We start from the raw sequence: 6,325 nt of genomic DNA on the forward strand, positions 1-6,325 counted from the left end.
TGAGCCATCCTGCCACCTGTTGGCAGCTCAGTGGCAGCTCAGCTCGGGCCAGGAATCAAACTACTGCTGCTCAGAGCTCACACACTTGAGCGACCTCTTAACCAACTGAGCCACTCTGCCGGACAGACAATACACATTTAAGAAGTAATAATTTTTTACCTTCTCCTCAGCTATCCTAGTGATAACACTGACAATACAACATCACCAGATCAAGCCTCTGTTCAACCCAGGGACCAAGGAAGCATTCTATACATAGAAAGTGTTCAATAAATGTTAACCATTGTAGCTTATAGGAAATATTAAAGATACTATGAACCAGAAGTTATGACCCAGGAGTAGTACCATCCCCTCTATGGGGCATCTGAAAACAAGTTGGAACATTTTTACTTGTCAATAACTGAGGTCTTTTGTTGGTATTTAACCCAAAAAGGTCAGGAATGCTAAAATTCCTGCAATGCTTATGAGAGTCCTGCATACAATGAAGAATTATTCCAACACAAATGCAAATGCTGCCATCTTTAAGAACCACTAGACCTTCACATATATGTGTGTGGTGACCAAACTTAAAGCTGTAACTTGTCACCTGATCCACGGTCAGACAACACAACAGCCCAATCCATGGTCAGGCAACAGAATAGCAAATTTTAAAGCAGTTATCCCAGAAAAGTCACAACATGCTAATTTAGCTATAGACCAGTCCCAGTGCTTGTGTTCTGAACTGTCATGAAAGACAATGAACTCCCTTTCAGGAACACTCTTACCCCAGGCAATACACAAGATACATTTGTCAAGGTAAGAACACATTTTGTTTAATAGTTTGTTAGCTTAATTTATTACTTCAAATATTGAGACTCCTGGTATATAGGCTTCCAATTGTACTGTTGCCCAGGTTTTGCATGAATTAGGGGTGAGCTTGCTTACATCCCAGTTGGCCAGTCTGGATGTAACTTAAAGAAATGAGGCAGGGCATACAACTCAGAGAAATAATCACTGCCTTTAATTTGTATGGTTTATCAACAGTTTTAATCCTGTTCCCTCAGGGAAAACTGTGGGTAGGATCTCTTTTCCAGTTCAAGCTCACTCACAAATGCCATCACATTCATACTGGGAGACCTTTTGTTTTTTGAAGGTGTGCAGCTTTTTTAGGGGCTCCTTGAGAGTCAGCTATGCCTCTGCCCTTTAAATCACTGCTTCCCATCCCAATTTGAGAAAATTAGATTCTTTTGTTCCCAAGCAAACTACATGTTCCCTTATTTTTGATGAAACAGCTGCATGCCCATCACCCATATGTTAAAGTGCATGAATTGAAAGTCTAATCACTGACTTGCCTTTTTATTTTCTTTGTATTCAAAGATTTGCCTTTCAATGGCAGTAAGAAAAATTCTCAAATGGATAATCCAAAGCTCGCTAACATTTATATTAGAGGATGGGATGGAAAACATTATTTTTCCCCTTCCCTTAAGAGCCTGCATGATGACCAGAAATGTCAATTTAAACTCAGTTTCAATCTCAGGGCAATTTTTTTCTTTATGTTTGATTAAAGCTTCAGTTTCTATTTGCTTCCTCTGATCACACTGAAGGTAATAAATAAATAAATAAAATGGTGTGTTTAAATTATTTTTTACTTTGAGGCTTTAATGCACAGAATATTTTTTTCTACTTTTTCAAAAGCACCTAAACAAACTCTGTATCAAAAATCTAGCTGTAGCTTCCACACAGATAATCATCTTTTCTTTTCCACCTTTTTTCAAAATCATGTGTTGTTATGACAATTGCCCACTTGATTTCAAAAAGGCTTTGCAGTGCAAAAGTGACTATTTCCTAAGGAACAAGAAGTCTAAAAAAAAAAGTGTTGTGTCTATGGTCTATAGCTCAAAGTCAGGGCACTAGATTGATTAGGAGTCATGAGACAGCTCAGACACCAGTTAGCTGTGGGACCCTCAGAGCAGTAGGGAGCCAGATTTGTCTAAAATCAATTCCAAGCCCAGAAGGTCTATAATTCCACAAGTTAATCTCTTCATCCTGGAGGAAATCTATGGGAAGTTCCAGAGAAGCTCAGTTTAGTGCTTATATCAGGGAAGCAGCTATTTTGCTTTCCTGTTGCTCTCCAAGAGAGAAGTAAAAGCAGAATGAGATGTATAAAGGATGATATCATTTTACCACAAAGTCTCTTAAAAGCAGAGGTTTCTTAATAATATCCAATACTCATACAGTGTGCCATATGTGCCAGAAACTGTTCTAAGAGTTTTATATGTATTAACTCATTTAATCCTCACCACAGCCCTGTAAGGTGGGAAGTAGTATTATATCACCAGCTTCCAGGCAAGGAAACTGATGCAATAGATGCTAAGTGATTTGTCTAAGGTCAATCAATACTCAGTGGTGGCACTGGGATTTGAACCCAAGAGGTGTGATTCCAGAGTCCAGGTACTGACTGGCCACAGGAACCACCTTCTTCCTATAAATAAGCAGACTGGTGTAGTGGGGAATGTCTGATGTTGGCATCTAATCATATTAAAATCCTGACTCCGCCATGTACTAGTTGTGTTACCTCCGGTGGCTTACCTAACCTCACTGTCACAACCTCAGGTATCTTTGTGTAAAACATACCTTCAAAGGCTGGTAGTATTGTTTTAACTAGATAATGCATGAAAAAGTTTTTGTAAACCTTAGAACATTAAGAAAACAGTAACAAGGAATCTATCTTTGGTAGATAACAGCTTCAAGTGGCAGTTTCATTAGCCAAGTTTAAAGTCATAAGCTAAAAAAGTATAGTTCTCACCCTAAAAATACAGGCTTCAAATTCTATTTTGGGGGTGGCATGGCAGGAGAAGAGATGAGGGCCAAGGGCCAAGGGCAGAGAGAAATTATGGCATTTTAGGGGTAGTGAATCTTCCCAGGGACCTAAAATAACACTATTTTGCCTGAACCAAAACAAGCAAAGGGCAAAATGGCTTCTGAATCACATTTATCAAGTCATCTCAGGGTCATTAAATACTGGAGGGATTTGCGCAGGACCCACCGACCACTGCAACAGGATAGAACTCATTCAACAGTCTGAAACAGGAACCAGAAGAGTCTAAGTAACAAAACACAGAAATAGCCATCACTTGGCTTGATCCAGCTTCCTTGCTGGTCAGCTCCTCTCTGACCCTCCAACTCACCCCAGATGGATCCTAGGAGTTGGCTTGTTAAAGGATGGGGGTGGGGGTGGGGGCTTCAGCAGGCACCCCTCCACCTGCCTCTCTCTTCTCCATTCTTCTTTCCCAGGGGTCCCAAGGATTCAAACTGCTTTTATTTCCTTTTTTAGGTTTGTTTATTCTATCTCTTACTCTATACTTTGGGCTTATACTTTGGGCTTCCTCTTCCATTAAGATATGCTAACACAGAGGACACAGTCTTCTCAGGCTCCCTTTCCTTACTGACCCCCAAAATCAGGCCTATTTGATTTTGAGGATTTTTAACACTAACTAGTTAGGAGAAGCAGCCAATTGGTAACCAAAGGATCTTAAGTGCTCTTGTTACATCTTCACCCATCTCCCCTGCTTCCCAAATGATCAGAGAACCTCCCGGAGGGCACCACTCCTAGAAGACGGTGTGTGCTAGATTGGATCATGCATCCCAGGCCAGCTCTGTGAAAATGCTGGGCCCTGAGAGCTACTTCCAAGCTTATGGCTCTGAGGACCACTCTTCCCCATATCTGAGTGCCAACCCCTTATCCACTATCCAGGTCGATCGATCTAGCTTCTCTATATGAGGAAAGCTCTTTCTCCCTTGGCTTCCCCAGAAATACTCTCTGGTTTCAGGTAAGTTTGCCTGACACAGCACGAGTTCTTTTCACATTTCCCCAAGTGCCCTTTGTCTCTGTCTCCCACCTCCTAAATGGATGGGTTCTTTCTTAAGTGTTTTGTCTGTAATCAGCCACTCAGAGAGGACAGTTATACCTTATTTAGTCTAGAGTGCCTCTTCTTTGTTTCAACTGGAGATTTTTCTTTTCTTTCTTTTTTTCTTTTTAACTTTTCTAAACTCATTTTTAAATGTCAGGCAATACAGAGAAGCAATTCTTTAAGTTCGTACACTGCTGGCATCCTTACCAGTTGGTTTTTAAAACTCTTGGGCTACCTATAAGAAAGAAGAATAAAAATGATCCAGATGTATGCCCTTGTAATCACAATTCTAGGAAATTATCCTAAGGAAGTAATTTTTAAAAAGGAAAAGATGTAAGGCTTGGAGAAAGGTCCTAATATTTACTGCATGTACGGGTCCCTCTGCTAGCACTTTACTATACCATCTCATTTCATCTTCATAGTCATACTGAAAGACAGATGTGGTTTTATTTCTTCTTTTATGGGGGAGCAAAATGCTTGTGTGCTCACCATAGGGCTGGACAAAGCCATCAAAATTCTTTCAGTTATTATAGAAAAACTTCACGGAGGTGGTCAGAAACAGCTAGAATGTAGGCCCAGCGTGCTTTCAGGGACAGTCAGAACCTTGTGATAACTGTTCCCTGAAGAGAAGAAAGTGACAAAAGTGCCATAAAGAAAACTTTAATCTGTCTGTTTAATCCAGGCTGGTGATTGGCAGCACTATATAAAACATTTAGCCTTGGAGTCAGACCATCTGCATTTAAGTCTGGGGTCTGTTGCTTATCATCTGTGTGGCTTTAGGCAAGTCATTCAATTTCCCAAATCTTTATTTTGCAGAAAACAAATTAGAAATTCCAATAACTTACCTTAAAAGAGCTCTTGTGAAACTCCAAGAAAATGTGTGTTTGGGAGAGATTTGTAGTACTCTCAAATATTGGAGAATAAGCATCAACCATGTTCCTTATTATTACCTATTAAAATAATGCCAGGGAAATGTGCATTTCTGAAAGGGAATAATTGAATAGCTTCAGAATAATGAGTGATAAAATGACTGGATTTCTTTGTTAAGTATCCCAAAGCACCCATATGAGTCAAGATGTCTTATATGGGTGAAAGTCAGGCATTATCTCCTAGAGTGAAGAAGTGGATCAGATGTCCCCAGAGTTTTCACCTGGGCGAGAAACAAAGGAGAGACTAAATCAACAGAAAGCTTTCAATATCTCCCTCCCAAGCAAAGCACTCAGGGTACTGACAAGACACAGGGGAAGTCAAGGATAGACTTCAAATGGCACTTGTTCCCAATCCTATTCCTTTCAGGATCCACAGGTGCTCCTGTAATGAATATGTCCTTTTACCAACATCTTCCAAAGCACAACTCTAGGAGAGGCTCTATGTATATATATCATGAGCCTCCAGTCTTAATGCTGTTGAAACCCAAACAGTTTGACACTGGGGAAAAACTCTGTCGACTTGCCAAGCATCACTGGGACAGTGTGCTCCCAATGATATCATGTAAGTAATAAACTCTCACAGTCGTGAGATTAGCCTGTGTCTGTTTCTTCCCTGAGGAACAGAGATAGACTGTGATTCAAATTCCTCAGGAATAAAAGCCTTTGGCTGCTCAGCAAGCCCTCCTTCTGGGGAAACCAAAGTCAATGGCCAGTGGCCAATTTGGCCCTGAGATTGGATTTGGAGCACCTCTGAAATGCATAAATACTGAATAAAATATGCAGAAGCCATATTCCGCGATCATGCTGGCCTCAGACACACATCGCATAAATACCTATGTCTGCTCTTAGGTAAACAGACAGGATGGGGAGGAAAGGCAACCTGACTGGGATGCTCAGCTATTTTCCTGGTTATATGGGGTGGTGACGAGCTGCTGACCAACAGCTTAATCGTCCCAAAACTCATGTCTCCATCTAAAAGATGGAGACACCAGTTTGTGATACCAGCCTAATTCCACAGAGAAATAATCCTCCAAAGAATAATAAGAGATGTCTATAAAGTGGACCGATTTTCTTGCAGTCAAGATTAAAAGTGTGAGAAGCATAGTCGGTGCCTTCAGCATACTCAAATTCACTGCAGCTTATCCAGTGGGACCCTGGACTCCAGCTGTATTCTTTCAAGAGCAACCTTTGACTCCACAGTTGGCATTTCTGTCACTTCAGACACAGGGTCTTCGTGGTTGCTCATTACTGTACCCCATTGTAAAGGATTCATTCAAGCCATGGATATCTTTTCTTGTATCCTTATAACTTCCCCCTTCAGACAACTCTGCAACCAAAGGCATCTGCTTCTTTTCTCCTGATAGTGTTTCTCCATGTTCCAACAATTATTGGGTTGTCAGAAAAGTCATGATGCATGTTTGTGACAGATGGCACTAGTTCATTTTTGGAAGTACTAGAGTCATTCGCATCTATGTTATTGCTATGTCATTTGACAGCTGACAGTTCTAG

General features: G+C 40.8%; 1 long non-coding RNA gene across 1 annotated transcript in view; it reads right to left on the bottom strand.

Annotated features, from left to right (window-relative positions):
• LOC109383445 (uncharacterized) overlaps positions 1 to 5,083 on the bottom strand; it is a 9,963-nt gene extending 4,880 nt beyond the window's left edge. The window contains exons 1-2 of the long non-coding RNA XR_002124179.1: positions 4,733 to 5,083; positions 3,945 to 4,122 (exon numbers count right to left, since the gene is read on the bottom strand). This is a non-coding gene — a long non-coding RNA (uncharacterized LOC109383445). The remainder of the gene's footprint in view (positions 1 to 3,944; positions 4,123 to 4,732) is intronic.
• Positions 5,084 to 6,325: the final 1,242 nt, after the last annotated feature.

This window comes from Hipposideros armiger, unplaced genomic scaffold (genome assembly GCF_001890085.2).
Source record: "Hipposideros armiger isolate ML-2016 unplaced genomic scaffold, ASM189008v1 scaffold_83, whole genome shotgun sequence".
In the NCBI taxonomy this organism is placed as follows: Eukaryota; Metazoa; Chordata; class Mammalia; order Chiroptera; family Hipposideridae; genus Hipposideros; species Hipposideros armiger.